This window comes from Triticum aestivum, chromosome 4A (genome assembly GCF_018294505.1).
Source record: "Triticum aestivum cultivar Chinese Spring chromosome 4A, IWGSC CS RefSeq v2.1, whole genome shotgun sequence".
NCBI classification, from domain to species: domain Eukaryota; kingdom Viridiplantae; phylum Streptophyta; class Magnoliopsida; order Poales; family Poaceae; genus Triticum; species Triticum aestivum.
The window spans coordinates 443,031,988-443,048,164 of NC_057803.1; the positions used below are offsets into that span (position 1 = coordinate 443,031,988).

General features: G+C 53.1%; 1 long non-coding RNA gene across 5 annotated transcripts; it reads right to left on the minus strand.

The window, feature by feature from the left end:
- Positions 1 to 446: 446 nt before the first annotated feature.
- LOC123086256 (uncharacterized) lies at positions 447 to 4,503 on the minus strand. Of its 5 annotated transcripts, XR_006440766.1 has the most exons (7): positions 3,737 to 4,503; positions 3,567 to 3,641; positions 2,548 to 2,617; positions 2,320 to 2,426; positions 1,649 to 1,753; positions 1,430 to 1,524; positions 447 to 963 (listed from the first exon to the last, which is right to left on the minus strand). It is a non-coding gene; the product is annotated as an uncharacterized lncRNA (long non-coding RNA). The 5 variants fall into 5 exon arrangements; XR_006440767.1 differs by lacking the exon at positions 447 to 963 and having other exon boundaries at positions 1,005 to 1,524; positions 1,666 to 1,753; XR_006440765.1 differs by lacking the exon at positions 447 to 963 and having other exon boundaries at positions 1,005 to 1,524.
- Positions 4,504 to 16,177: the final 11,674 nt, after the last annotated feature.

A 16,177-nucleotide genomic window follows, 5' to 3' on the forward strand; every position in this document is an offset into this window, starting at 1 on the left:
CTTATCTTTCCTCATTCCCCGATACTCCCTTGTGCGCCGCCGCTGCCCGTGTAGATGATTTACACAAGGTGAAAAGCGCTCTACCATCTGAGGCCGTCGCCGCCACCGGCGGCAAGGCGAGAGCTATTGTGGGTAGCACCGCTTGCGTTAGGCGCACCTAAGCCCTAGCCTAAGGTGTGGTAGCTGCTCCATGTCGTCGAACAATATTGCGCGTGTGTGTGGGGGGGGGGGGGGGGGGGGGTCAGCTATTACCCTGAGATACAACTGGAGCTCGTGTAGACTCACTTGAAGTTTGGACCTCGATGCAAACTCATTTCGAAAGTTCATTACAATAATTTCAGTTTTATAATTTACATTTCTAGTTATTCATATAGTAAATATGTATGCTCGTGTGTTGTAACAGGAGAAACGAATCAAAACCTTGCCAATAAATCTTTGTGCACGTATTGAAGCCTTACCAACATCTCAACATTTTCTACACCTTCCAAACACCCACTTCCTATTTCAAGCCGATTTGAATTAAATTCACACGAGTTGGATCAAAATTTCCACACATGACTATTTCTATTTTCCTAGATCAATCTCATTTTTTGTAAGACCAAGGAAAATAACTCCATGTCCAAACTCTCTTCCTAGCCCTCTCTTTCTTTCTCTAAATCTCTATTTTTTCAGCCGAGCAGGTCTTCTTCTGGCCATTTTCCCTCTGCACCGAAACTAACCAGGTCGGCCCTCCCTCTAGGTCCAGCCTGCTACATATAACCCTACCCCCGATCCCCAATCCTCTCTAGGATCTCTCCGGATCGATCAACTCCTTGTTCATCCCACACACATATTTGAGAATTATTTAAGGTTCTTCGCTAGAAGGAAGGAGTCAAGCCAATCATCAGAAACATCAAATAAGCACCTATACAAAATGAAGAAATCATCCTCTTTCCATCTTCGCCAAGATATGTTGGGTGGTTCCTGCAATAAAAGGACATGTTTTGTGTAAAATATTGCTCAACTGAAGATATGAACTACCAATGATGTATATATAGTTAGAAAGTATCATTAGGCTACACCACAATGGTGAATACATGCACTGTGATATCCATAACTTGGAAGACAAAATCTACAGATAGCAGGAGTCTAGCTCAAAATTCTCCCATAAAATGGAAATTGGAGTAGTTTAGTGCACACTGGATTTAAGGGAGTTGCAGAATCTATGTAATCCACCAATATTTAGGACTGCTCCGTGCTCCTCCATCATGTGTTACAGGTATGAAATATGGACAGACCAAAATCAGACTATACACAAATATTATTCTCTAGCTTGAAACATATTGAGGCAACCACCTATATAATGTAAAGCACGTACAATCTATCTTTTTCAATTACAAATATTGGGTAGCATTAAATCTTATATTTTTGTTCTCCAAATAAAACCTACGATTATTCAACTGTTGGTACTTAAAGGTTGTCAAGGTAGATGAATATGTAGCCATCACGCCATGGCTCTTTCCGCTTTCCTCATTTATAGAGCTCCTGGTGCACAAATATTTTTCGAGAAGTGCAAAAAGGAAAGCATCAGTTCAGGCCCAAGTTATATCAGTTTGTCAATCATTTGTACAAAGCTTTAGTAAAAAATGATATCACATAATTAGCATACCCGACTGACTGGAGTACCTGCACTTTAATTAACATGTGGTTGCGATGGCAGCAACATGATAAAGAACCACATCAGTTGCCTCTCTCATCTGACACATGACACCCTCTGTTCTTCCATGTCATGAAAAGGGGAATAGTCTTTTTATTAGTAAGATTGAACACAATTAATCCGTATAATTGACGACACAAAGGTCTAGCAAACAATCAACCATCGTAACCACAACTGAGTACATATACTTTATGAATTTCAAGAAGTAAAAATAAGAAGAACTTTAAGCAAACATGGAGAAAGTAGGATGCTCTTGGGCAGAATTTGAGAGGAGGGATAGGGAGCACTTGCGCTGTTCCTGTTTGCTTAAAGCGTAGGCGTCTGGTTATCCCCAAAGGCAAGTGCCAATATACGTGAGAATAATGATGAGAAGAAATGCAGAATATACATTGCGTAATGCCCCAATAATATGTTAAAACAAGACTGTCATGCAAAGCTATACATCTAAATAAACATGAGCTTAGCATACTTAAACCGATCTAGGGGATGAAAGAAAGTTAAGGTACCCTTTCAGTAACCTTTCCAGAAAAAATGATCTAGGCGATTAAACAAAGTTAAGGTATCCTTTCAGTAACCTTTCCAAAAAAATCCTTCATAGCTTAACAATAGATTAGGTTAGCTACCTCAAAAAGTCTGAAAAATTGCCACAACCAGAAGATTAACACTGATAATCTGAACCAGCAAGCTAAAGCTTATATGCCACATTGCTCAATCCTGTTGATGGCAAGTTCTGCAGTTAATTGCATTGAAGCTTCAGATAGAATAGAATACATAAGATGCATCACTATTACGTGCATAAATGAGTTAAATAAATACATGTTAGTATTGCAAGATGATTATGTTGTTCATACCGGATAGTATCTCCATCATAATCATGTGTGTATGCATTTTGGATCAAATAGGAAGATACATTGGTAGTTCCTGGAATACACAAAGGCCATAAGGTGGTTCCTCATAGTAAACAAACCAACTTGTTTCATCTTAAAAATAATATGTGCAGGTACTATTTCATACAAATGGTGATTATTCAGTGTTTTGCTTACCTGATGGATTATTTCCTAGTTGATGAGATCTATGCTCTTACCATTATTAAAGAAGGGATAATACTTATACTCTCAGAACTACTTGAAATCACCAAATTATTTTTAGATTACCACAAGAACAAAGTTAGAACTTCGTATTTCTAATACCTCTACTTAAAATGGCATTTCAAGTACTGGCAAAACCTGCCAATACCAATACATCAACACTTTCAGTAGTATCTAATTGTGCCTTCAAATAATAGTATAATTGTATGGTGAATAAATCAGCTAGCTCTTTTGTGCTTGCCTATCTTGTCACGTCCGGTCAGTTCGGAAAGTAGTCCAGTAAGTCTTCAGATGTGCGTGATTGCTAGAAAAAACTACTCATGTCGCATCAGCAAGGCCAGGCTGTGGCAACATCACTCAAATTATAAGTGTTTACAGGGCCTCGTACAACCTGGAAACACTGGTGTGCTTGACGTAGGCCTTGGAAGACCAGCATGTTGCATCCAAGCAGGTTGTAGCGTGTGTAGCCCGTGAGGGAGGCAAGGAGACTCTCAATGATTTAGTAGTTCTCACTTGCCATTGCTTTTACGAACGAATTGCCCACAAAAACATTCAGCTTTAGGATAGAAATTGTCAATGCTTTAATAGTTGACAGAGAGCTTCATTGTCAAGTGTTTCACAATATAACTATCTGGCTGAAAAGGGGTACGAAAAAAGTTTATGAGAAGTCAATTCTCTAACCTACAATGGTAAGGACATGCCAGCTTGACAAGGAACTTCCTTGAACAGAAGATTATGGCGGAACGGCAACAAAGAAAATCAAGGAAAGGCATCAGCCGTACCTGACGACTGGGGCAGGCCATTGATGATGTTAACCCTGCCATATGGGCCAAATGGCATCAGACACATTACTGAAGCTGTCGATATAAAAATTGGTTTAGGAATAGCTTAAGAAAAGGCATGTTTACAAATGACATTTAGACAATGGGTTTCGTAACTTATATAAGCTCACCTGATGAGAATAGTTTGCTTCGACCGATCTCCATGAGGTATCCATAGATTGTATGTAAAAAATCACAAATTTAACAATCCCAAAATAAATTAGATCAAATTCAATAAATTGCAGCAATCTGCCATCAGTATTACCAATCAAATCAATGTTATATATCTATTAAGAAGAAGAGATGCATGGATGACCAATTTGTGACTCCGAGAGACAAGAGAGCAGATTGGCAAAAGAAAAGGAAAGCAAGATGTGGTTCAACCTGCGATAAGTCCAACACCACCAACGGCCCCTGCATCCTCACAAGCTTTGCTCCATGGCACTTCAAGATATGAGCTGACACTTGCCGATGCAACTCTCCGCGACCTGCACACCATCCTGTTCAATGGGCGCTCCTCCTGGTTTAGATTGAGGGACCGACTCTGATTCAATTCCTTCTCATGTGTGCAAGTGGGAGGAAGGAGGTGAAGGGGGCAAGGGGGTGGCGCGCAGCTTCATGGCAGCTGCTTGTGCTGCCAGCGCCGCCGACACCCGAGCGATTTGGGGTCGGGTGGCTTGGGAGCGACACAGTCAGGGTAGACTGTCGCCGGCGGTGGAAGGCCGCGGGTGTGGGGGCACTTGGGGTAGGGGTAGGCGTGCCGGAGGGGCGCGCGGCGGCGGCCGGCGGTGCGCGGTGAGGCGGGGTGGGGCGTGGCAGGAGGTGGCGGTGCTCTGGAGGTGGAAGAGATGGGATCGGGGGAGGCATTGAGCGTGCGGGGTGCTGTTTTTTTCCTTTATTTCACACGTACCTGTTCAGGTTTACTACTTAATAGGAGGGCTGCGGGTTCAATTAAAAAAACACAAGGACTATTTTGCAAAAAAGGCGCGGCGGTGAATCCGAGAGACTCAACCCGTGCTTTATTCTTATTATAGGGAGAGATTCCAAAATAATTCTTTGTGAAGTTTCAGGATTTTTGGAGTTGTGCAGAATAGGTCTCTAATATTTGCTCCTTTCCAGTTCAGAATTGTAACTGTCGGCATTCTCCCTCTTCATGTAAACCTTGTAAAATAAGAGAGAAAAGGCATAAGTATTATGATATAATGTGTAATAATATCCCATAATGTAATAAATATCAATATAAAAGCATGATGCAGAATGGACGTATCAACTCCTCCAAGTTTAGACCTCGCTTATCCTCAAGCGAAAGCCGATATCGAAAAATATGTCCACATGTTTAGAGATAGAGGTGTCGGTAAAATAAAATACGAACATGAGGGCATCATGATCATCTTTAGAACAACAACATATAGTGTCATATAATTTTTTATGCTAAAGTAACAATTTGCTCACATGGTAAGGTATGAATCAGAAATTTATTGAAAACTAACAAACTATGATCTCGGTCATTTAAGAAATTTCAATTTATCATAACATCAGAAAGAGTCAATTCAAGAGCTTTTCAGCAAGTCCACATACTCAACTATCATTTAGTCTTTCAAAGTTGCTAACACTCACGCGATACTTATGGGTTCAAAGCTTCATTCGGACAGAGAGAAAGATAGGGACTTATAGTTTCGCCTCCCAACCTTTTACCTCAAGGGTAATGTCAACAATAATACGTTATGATAACCTACATCCGAGTGGATATATATGAATCTCTCCAACACATAGTGCTTGCCAAAAGAAAAAGTCTAAAAAGGAAAGGTGAAGATCACCATGACTCTTTTATATGGATAGAAGATAAAAGTAAAAGATAGGCCCTTCACAGAGGAAAGCAGAGGTTGTCATGCGCTTTTATGGTTGGATGCACAAAATCTTAATGCAAAAGAACGTCACTTTATATTGCCGCTTGTGATAAAGAACTTTATTATGCAGTCTGTCGCTTTTATTTCTTCCATATCACAAGTTTGTATAAAGCTTATTTTCTTCACATTAACAAATCATCCTTATTTAGAGAGCAATTTTTATTGCTTGCACCGATGACAACTTACTTGAAGGATCTTACTCAATCCATAGGTAGGTATGATGGACTCTCATGGCAAAACTGGTTTAAGGGATGTTTGGAAGCACAAGTAATATCTCTATTTGATGCAAAGAATTTGGCTAGCATGAGAGGGAAAGGCGAGCTCAACATGTTGGAGGATCCATGACAATATAACTTCTATCCAGATATAAGAAAGCATAACCCATTATGTTATCTTCCTTGTCCAACATCAACTTTTTAAAATGTCATACTTTAATGAGTGCTCACAATTACAAAAGATGTCCAAGATAGTATATTTATATGTGAAACCTCTCTTTCTTTATTACTTCCTATTAATTTCTATAATGACCAAAACTATGTTTGTCAACTCCCAACAAACTTTATTCATCATACTCTTTATATGTGATGTCATTACTCTCCATAAGATCAATATATGATCTTTTTATTCTTTCTTTCTTTTATTTTATTCCCTGAAGATCATAGCAAGAAAGCAAAGCCCTCAGCTCAAAACTATTCTTTATTATATAGCTCACGAACTCGATTACATAGATCGATCTCAAAACAAAACTCAAAGCTAGATCATACTAAAACTTTATTCTACTAGATCAAGATATAACCAAAAGGATCGAACTAAGAAAAACGATAAAGGTAAAGGTGTGATGGTGATACGATACCGAGGCACCTCCCCCAAGCTTGGCAGTTGCCAAGAGAAGTGTCCATACCCATGTGTTTATATCTCTTTCTTCGGAGGTGGTGATGATGATGGAGTTGTTGATGTAGTAGGCTTCTTCCTCAGCTTGCGCTTGAGGATAGAATTTTCCTCCCTCAAGTCATCAATCTCCTGCTCAAGCCTTAATATCTTTTTACATAGTTCCTGTTTGTTTTCCAGCAAGAGACAACAAAGGATAAACTCGATCTTAGGTTTCTTTGCTTTGTTAGGTTTTTAACTTGACTTTTTGAACTCAACATGCATGTCCCCAGGTTGGGGTAGTGGGACTTCCTCTTCATCAGAACTTGTCTCTTTCTTTCCTTTCGGATCATAGTATTATTCTTCCTCCGTGGTCCAACCACAATCCTCCAAATCCCTGTAGACTTTGGGGTCTGCAATGTAATCAACTACATAGCTCTCTACCTCCGAATTTTGGGACGACATATTGCTCCAAATCTGCTGCAGAAACAACTCAAAACGAAAGCATGGGATTTTGTCGTGGTACGGTGGTCAAAACCTTCAGAAGATTATATAATGAATTTTTCCGATCAAAACAAGTATTATGCAAGAAAACGGAGTCCGGAGGGCACACGAGGTGGCTGTCGGTGTTTTGGGAACGGGGGTCCCCAGACTTGCCTACCTGCGGCTTGCGGCGTGGCTCAAAGGGGGGCCCAGCACGGCCCATCTTCACCAACACAGACCCAAGACCCTCGCAAGGGGCCAAGCCTCGCGGGGCGGATGACACGGAGCTTCCTCATGCACGGCCTCATCAGGCTGGCTCGCGAGGAGGCGGAGAGATCAAGGCGGGGTACCTCAAGAGGTGCCCGTGATGCAAGCCATGACGACCAAGGGTGCCAGGCGGGCGCCAGCCCGCGCAGTGTCCTTCTTTCCTCTTTGGTGCAAAGGGAGCAAGCGCAGGTGAGAGCATCAAGCAAAGGCACCCGTTTCGGTGCAACGAGACCAAAACCAGTCCAACGGCAGGGAGGAAGTCATTGTGGAGCCCAAGCCAGCGTCACCATCAAAGCCTTTGGCAGGCGAGGACCAACTTTAGTCAGGATAAGTGTACCAGATGTTCCCCTTCAAAGTGGCCAATTATTGGCGCCCTTCCCGCTCAATATTTGGGAAGAGGCCCAGGGCCTTTGCCTATAAATAGGACTAGCCACCCACAGGGTAGAGGAGATCGGATCGCAATCGAGAAGAGAGAGAGAGAAGGGTGACTGAACTCCTCCTAGCAGTTCGTCGCCCCAGCCAAGAACAGACCCTCGCGAGGCTGTTCTTCCTTGTATTGCTCATCATCATCAGCCCAAGAGGCAATCCACCACACCATACACTGGAGTAGGGTATTACACCACAACGGTGGCCCGAACCAGTATAAACCCTGTGTCTCTTGTGCTATTCTTTCCATAGCTTAGATCTTAGCGAGGCGGAGGGGTGCAGGTAGGTAGAAGGCGAAATCTCCGCGCGCATCCCAGTGTTCGAACCTCAAGGGTCTGCCGGAACCCGAAATCCGACATTTGGCGCGCCAGGTAGGGGTGCACCGGAATTCGTCTTCCACCACCCCGTTCTCCTTCGACCATCGCGTCCATGTCTGACGCTCGTCGGGCCCGCGCCGAGCGCCGGGCCGCTCTCGCCTCCTGCGTCGCCCAGACAGCTCCTGTCGGCGGGCGTCCTCGCCGTTCCCCGTCACCTGCCATCAACGCCGCCACCGGCCCGGCGGGGGGCGAGCAGCAAGCGTCATCTCAGCATCCGTCCGTGCGGCAAGACGGCCGCACCGCTACTCCCTCGCTCACCCCAGCCGGTTCTTCGTCCCGCGCACTCCGCGCATCCATGGAGGCTCGAGCTGCGCTCATCGCGGCAAATGAGCTCCTGCGCTACCGTCCCATCGACGACGTCTACGAAGAATGGCTCGACCGCGTCGCCGAGCTCGTCCGCGCCGCAGGGGGCTCTCCTGCGCCGTCCGTTCCGCTGCACCGCACCCCGCCCCGCGCGGGTGACGAAGCTCCGGGGGCGCCCCAGCCGCCTCCTCCTGAAGAAGGCGCCATGGCTCCAAGGCGCATGGCCCCTGGGCGGAACCCGCTCCGTTAGGTGCCAGCGCGGCAAGAGCAGAGCTGCCAAGAAGTCCCTCGCCCGCAAGAAGCTGCCCGGGCGCTCCCTGCTCCAGCACGCCGCGACCATGCTCCTGCTCCCGCACGTCAAGACCCCACGATGCTCCCAGCTACAGCGCGTGGGGACATGCAAGACCAAGCTCTCCGTCACCCAAGGCCTCCCGTGGCCACAGCAGGCTGTCGTGCCTTCACCATCGAGCTACGCAGCGTCACGTGGCCTGGCAAGTTCAAGCCAGACCTGCCTCCTCGTTATGACGGCACGGCCGACCCTGCGGAGTTCCTCCAGCTCTATGAGCTGGGCATCGAAGCTGCCAACGGAGACGAGAAGGTCATGGCGAATTGGTTTCCCATGGCGCTCAAGGACGGGGCCCGCACCTGGCTCCTGAACCTGGCTCCAGGCACGATCTCCTCCTGGGACGAGATGCGCACCCGCTTCATCGCCAACTTCCAAGGTACTCGCGACTGGACACCCGCCGTGAGCGACATGCGCCGCATCAAGCAACAACCCGGAGAGACCCTGCAAAAGTACATCCAGCGCTTCGACAACGCACGCCTCAAGATTCTCAAGGTGACCGAGGAGGCCATCATCTCAGCCTTCTCCGACGGCGTGCGCGATGTCAAGATGAAGGAGGAGCTGGCGATGCATGAAGACCTGTGCACTTCCTTGGAGTTGTTCAACTTGGCAACCAAGTGCGCCAGGGCTGAAGAAGGGCGTCTCTCCCTCCTCGAGCTGCCTGCCGCAGACCCAGAAGAGAAGAAGCCCAAGGCCAAGGATGTGAAGCGCAAGGGGGCTGCCGTGCTCGCGGCAGAACCAGACACCAAGCGGGGCAGAGATCAGCCCGAATCTTCCAAGGGCAGTCGGTACTGTGTGTACCACGACCTCCACACCCACAACACCAACGAATGTCAAGAGCTCCGAGCCGTGCGAGAAGGAAGGATCGGCCGTCGCCCCGACCGCGGTGACCGGGGCTACGGTCGAGGAGGAGGAAGGAACGCAGGACGCTGGGAAGACCGCTGCCCGCGCCAAGGGTGGCGCGATCGACCTCGCGAGGATCGCTGGCAAGACCCGCCTCGCGAGGGAGACTGGAGGGATCAGCCTCGCGAGGATCGCCCGCAAGGCAACGCAGGCCTCCCTCCGCTGCCGCCGCAGCCAAGGAGAAACGAGGACCGCCATCAGGACGAGGGGGCTGGGGGCTTCCAGGAGCCGCGCGCGATCGCCTGCATCCTGGGCGGGGCTCAAGCCCCAGCCTCTCAACGCATCTTCAAGCAGTTCGCCCGCGAAGTGAATGCAGTCCTCCCCAAGCTCGAAGCCACGCGCCCTCTCAGGTGGTCGGCGTGCGCCATCACGTTCAGCTCAGCAGATCAGCTCAAGTGTGCGGCCACAGCCGGAGTCCTCCCGATGCTTTGTTCCCCAATCATCAGCAACGTGGTGGTCACCAGGACCCTCATCGATGGCGGGGCAGGGCTCAACGTCCTGTCCGTGGAAACATTCAACAATCTCCAAGTGCCCTACAACCAGCTTCAGCCAACCAAGCCTTTCTCCGGAGTCACCGACGGCTCCACGGTCCCGATTGGGCAGGTCCGCCTCCCTGTCACCTTCGGGGCACGCGACAACTACCGCACCGAGCTCATCGACTTCGACGTCGCCCACATTCGCCTGCCGTACAACGCCATCCTTGGGTACCCAGCGCTGGCCAAGTTCATGGCCGTAACTCACCACGGCTACAACGTCCTCAAGATGCCAGGAAGTGGCGGAGTCATCACGGTGCCCTGTGAAGAGAAGGACGCGGTGTGTTCCCTGGAACGAGCCTTTCAGGCCGCATCACTGGAAGACCCGGATCGCGGAAGCAGGAGGCTTCCCGAGACCGCCCCCAAGAAGAAGAAGACATCGTCCGGCCCGGCCCCTCAGGAGGCAGGCCCCTCAGGGCCCGCGCCTGCCCAGGGGGAACCTCCTTCCATCGCATAGGAAAGCGCGCCCGGCGCCCTCCTCAGGCAGGGCTCGGGGGCTCTCCCCTGGAGGGCCACCGACCTGGCTAAGGTCACGAGGGAGGCGCTTGGGCACCACATGGAGGCGTGTTTCGAAGCACGTTTCCCTCAAGAAGGAGTAAGGCAAGGAGAGCCAGACCCTCAGGAGTTCGTCAGCAAGGCCATTCAGGAGCTACAGGAGTCAAGAGTCATGAAAGGCGGCCGCCGCCTACCAGCTGTGGCTCCCCATCCAGGCGAGGATGGTGGGCTGCGCGTCTGCATCGACATACCAGGGCTCAATCGAGTCGCCTCTCTGGAGCGCCTCTGGCCCTCGCGAGTGGGGCGCTGCGAAGGTCCACCCCACAGCTACGTTCGCATGCCTTACGGCTTGCCGAACGCGGCTGCCACGTACCAGCGCCTCATGAGGGGTATCATGGAGGCTCAAGAGGCCAGGCGTTCCGCAGCCCTGGCGGAGATGGAGATGGTCCGCGAGGAGCCACCAGCGCCTCCGGAGCCTCCCGAGGCCCCTGGGCCTGGGGGCTCGTGAGGATCGGCTTCCGCAGCCCACCGAGTCTGCTACACCAACACTCCTTCGTCCTCAACATCATCAGGTGACATCTTTCAAGTCTCATTTCCAGCTGGGAGCGCCCCCCAGGGCTGCATTATTCCCAGGCCGCGTGGGTCCGTCCCTGCGGCATGTATCCCTTTTATTTCATGTTGTTAGCTTACCTTGTTGGGGGCGCCCCTCGGGCTGCATCATCCCCCAAGTCGCTCGGGCCAGACCCAGCGGCATGTATCCCTTTTGCGTTTATTTCCGGCTATGCGTTCGACCCACCATGCTTGATTATTTGATGCCTGTCCACGGCACCTCTTCTTCTCCATGCCGACCACTTGCACGTTAAAGGGGGGGTACCTGAGCATCGCGACTCAGGGCTCTTACTGGCTCTCCAGCCCTCACCCTCTGGCCTTGTCCACGGCATCGCGAGCTGGCATACCAGCGACGGCTGAGACCAGCTCGAGGGCCGAGACCCGAGGACGTAGAGTGCCGGCATCTAACCAAATTTGCAGGGACACATCACAAGATAAGGCCCAGTGCCAGGCGCAACCCGCCTAGAGGTAGGGCCCCGTGAGTCCCGCGCTGGCTCACGGGTGCCCAGATACACCTCGCCAGGCCCTACCGTGCCAGTCACGTGTCAGGGCGGGGCTGTACACGCCCCAGGGGCTCCTCCCGGAGGGGAGCCCCCTCCCACGTACCAGTGGAAGCACCATGCTCCGCGCTGGCTGACGACACTGCCGAGGAGCGGCTATGCCCGTACACATACGGAAGCGCTATGCTCCGCGCTGGTGATAAACAACTGAGGGCGGCCCCGGGGCCGCATCAACCTCAGAGAGCCCAGAGCTCAGTGTCTAGCCTCATCGTAACGCCTCCCCTCGGGAGTGCCGCGCGAGGGGGCTGGGCACGGGGGCTGCGCCTGGGTCACGCCCGGACGCATGCCACCCAGCCAGGCCCCCCCCGGGCCTGGTTCGTCGCGCGTCTCTCCCCGAGCGGAGCCAAGGTATGAAGGCCGTTTGAGCGTCAAGGGGGACTCCTGAGCATCGCGACTCAGGAGCCTAACTGGTCACGTAGCCCCTCACTCCTTAGTTCCGAAAGGCTAACGGCGGTTGAGGTATGCGCGCGGCCGGGCTCTGCAGACGTAGAACGGTAGATCCACCCACATCACACCTCCCTACTTGTTGTTCGTGCGCCAAGGGGGACTCCTGAGCATCGCGACTCAGGAGCCTAACTTGTCACGTAGCCCCTCACTCCTTGGTCCCGTCCTGGTTTCCGGTCGGGGCTAACGGCGGCTGAGGTATGCGCGGGGCCGGGCTCTGCCGGCGTAGAACATAAGCAAGTAGGAAGGAAAAGCGTAAATTTCAAGGAATTCAAAAGCAAATATTACAGTCCACACTGTTATCTCAATGCCAAACGCAAGTTTAAACGCCTCCCCGAGGCATGATACATGTGCAGGAATTAAAGGCAGGACAGGAGCCACAACGGAGTCACTTGTCGGCGGTGGAGCAGCGCGGAGTGGGTTCGCCTCATGGAGCAGCGGGGTCGGCAGCGCCTTGCTTCGGCTTGGTGCTGAAGGCCCGGAACTTCCCCAGCAGAGCCTCCGCGCGACCCTTCACGGCCTCGGCAGCGGCAGCGGCACGCTCGCCGCTTACTGGCTCCAGCAGGCTGTCGAGGTCGACGCCGGGATCGCGAAGGTAGATGTGGGTGAGGACCCGCGTCAGCGCTGCAGAAGACAGGACACACGCCTCGGCCTCAGCCGTGGGGCCAAGGCCAAGGGCGACATCTTCAAGAGCGCGAACCAGGAAGGGAAGCAGCTTGGCGGGGCCGTCCTCGGCGCCAGCCAGCGGGCTCTCCAGGCCGCTGTCGTAAAGCGTCCTCAGCGAGGAGCGAGCCTTCGCCTCCATCTCCGCGAAGGCCACGCGGTCCTCAGCAAGAACCTGGGCCTTGTCGTCCAGCTCGACCTTCCTCGCCCCCAACTCCTGCTCCAGCGTGCCTAGGCGGTCACGGCGCCTCCTGAGCTTGACCTCCCTCTCCTTGACGGCCGCCTCGCGAGCCTTCACGCCTTCTTCCTGCTCTTGGCGAAGGCGGGCCTCTTTCGCGAGCTGGTCCCGCAGGCCTTGCAGCTCGTCCTCCAGCGCCTTGCAGCGACCACGGACGTCGACCACCTCCCCCAGGGCTGCGTCACGAGCAGCCTTCGCCTCAAGGACGGCCTGCCTCTCCTCATCGCAAGCCGTCGAGGCCTGGACCAGCGCCGCCCGAATCGAAGCGTCGGAGCGAATCCATCCTGAAGCCAGCTCCAAGCGCCCGGCCACCAAGCGAGGGTCGGCGCCAAGAAGATCCTGCCGCAGCCGGTCCAGCTCAGCAGCAGCATGATCCAGAACGGTAGGAGGAGTCGGAGAGACAGCAGTCGGTGGAGTAGGAGGAGAAGGCGGCAGCGCGACCACAGCATCCTGAGGCGGAACTTGCTGCGCCCCGACGGCTGAAGTGGCGGCAGCAGGCAAAGGCACCTCGGGAGTCACTTGGGCCATGGGAGCTGAGCTCGCCCCAGCCGGCTCAGCCAGGCCTCGCGAGGACGACCGGGCAGGAGAAGCCCGTGCATCGCGGTCACCTTCCTTCGCGGGCAGAGGCGCTGCCAGGGATGGAACCTCAGGAGCTCCCTTCGGCTTCTTTGCTGCGGGCGCCAGCCTATCCAAGAGATGCGGACGTCAAGCCTCAGAAGCAGGACAAGAAATAAAGACAAGAATCAAGCGCTTACGGGTCGTCGCCAGTGAGCTCAAGCGGCCTCCGGCCAAATTTGAAGCCCGAAAGCCAGCTGGAAGGATCAACCTTGAGAAGCTTGGAAGCGGAAGGCGCGTCTGCGGTCCACCTCGGGGCCGGGACAGACCCGCGGGAGATCAGCCCGGTCTTGTCCTTCTTCAGGATCGGGGGCAAGCTCCCGCCGTCCTGCTCGTCATCATCCTCGTCGTCATCGCTCGGAGAGAGGCGGAGAACGCGGGACTTGCACCGGGGGAGGGGAGCCCTCGACTCTCCGTCAGTCGCCTCGGAGTCAGGCCCTTTTTCCCGCTCCCCTCCTTCCTCCTCTTTGCTGGAGTCGTCGGAGGACACGTCCACCGATTCCCTGGGAGTTTCCATGGGCACGAGCCCGTTCCTGTTGAAGACGGGCATGGACTCCACTACCTGCTCCCAGTCGTCGCGGAGGAACAAGGGCGTAGGAGCGCCCTCCAACCTCGCCACATCGCCCCTGACCAGAGATTGGAGGACCGCAGCCAGATCTTCGTCGGCCAAGGCCGCGGGGCTCGGATGGGGCCTCCACATCGGAACTGAGTACTACCAAAGCGGAGCCAGCTGGTGCTCCAGGAATTCCCTCAGCAGCGACGCGCCGGTCAGCTTCGCCGCCGCCATGTTGGCCGGCCTCAGATCCGCGTCCATCTTCTCCAACACCAGCTTCACGCGGGGGTCCGCGAGCTCCGCTCGACCCCAATCGCTGGAGCTCGTGGGTTGCTCCGTGGGCAAGATCAGCCGAGGGTGGATGCGCCCAGCATCTGCCAAGACCCACTTGCTCCTGAAGCCCTCAATCCTTTTCCCGGGGTTCGAAATGGCAATGGCGCCACCATACGCGATGAAGCTCGCGCACGCGGAAGCAGGACCGCGAGAGGTCCGGAGGTAGAAGTAGTGGCGCAGCAAGGCCACTGAGGGCTGCACCCCTACATGAGCCTCGCAGTAATAGGCGAAGATTGCCAGGAGAAGGACGGAGTTGGGGTGGAGATGCAGAGCCTGTAGCTTATAATGGCGGAGGACAGAGAAGAAGAACTCGGAGAAGGGAGGCACCAGGCCAGCAACAATGGCGCTTACAAAGAACGGATAGAAGGTGCTCCCTTGGCCCTCAGGGGTGGCGGAGCCGGCCTTGAACACCTTCCCCCTGTCGATGCCCTGCACCGCCGCCATCTGGCGCAACCGGGCGAGGCTCGCCTCCGACACATTCGGCGAGTCCAGGGCAGACGAGTACCAAGCTCTGGCCGGGGACTGACGAGGCGCCATGTCTTCCTAGGTCACGCGGTCGGAGTAGATCTGGAAATTTGGAGGAAGGAAGGAGAGGCGCAAGAAAGGGGATCTGAGCAGCAACCGGAGAAAGCAAAAAGCAAAGCCTAGGCAGATGCCGCTCCTTTATCAACTCGCGCGGTTGCTGAGGCGCTCACGTCCAATCAACCGCCACGCGGCGCCCAAGGCCGCAGGCTGTTAGGGCCCGCGGCGCTTCGCTCTTGCCCTTGCGCCTCCCTGCACGGCCAAGTCCGGGCGTGCCTTGGGCCCGGGGGCTACGGTCGGCGTTCTGGGAACATGTGTCCCCAGACTTGCCTGCCTGCAGCCTGCGGTGTGGCTCAAAGGGGGGCCCAGCACGGCCCATCTTCATCAACACAGACCCAAGACCCTCGCGAGGGGCCAAGCCTCGCGGGGCGGACGACACGGAGCTTCCTCAAGCACGGCCTCATCAGGCTGGCTCGCGAGGAGGCGGAGAGATCAAGGCGGGGTATCTCACGAGGTGCCCGTGATGCAAGCCATGATGACCAAGGGTGCCAGGCGGGCGCCAGCCCGCGCAGTGTCCTTCTTTCCTCTTTGGTGCAAAGGGAGCAAGCGCAGGCGAGAGCATCAAGCAAAGGCACCCGTTTCGGTGCAACGAGACCAAGACCAGTCCAACGGTAGGGAGGAAGTCATTGTGGAGCCCAAGCCAGCGTCACCACCAAAGCCTTTGGCAGGCGAGGACCAACTTTAGTTAGGATAAGTGTACCAGATGTTCCCCTTCAAAGTGGCCAATTGTTGGCGCCCTTCTCGCTCAATATTTGGGAAGAGGCCCAGGGCCTTTGCCTATAAATAGGACTAGCCATCCACAGGGTAGAGGAGATCGGATCGCAATCGAGAAGAGAGAGAGAGAGAGAGAGAAGGGTGATTGAACTCCTCCTAGCAGTTCGTCGCCCCAGCCAAGAATAGACCCTCGCGAGGCTGTTCTTCCTTGTATTGCTCATCATCATCAGCCCAAGGGGCAATCCACCACACCACACACTGGAGTAGGGTATTACACCACAACGGTGGCCCAAACCAGTATAAACCCTATGTCTCTTGTGCTATTCTTTCCATAGCTTAGATCTTAGCGAGGCGGAG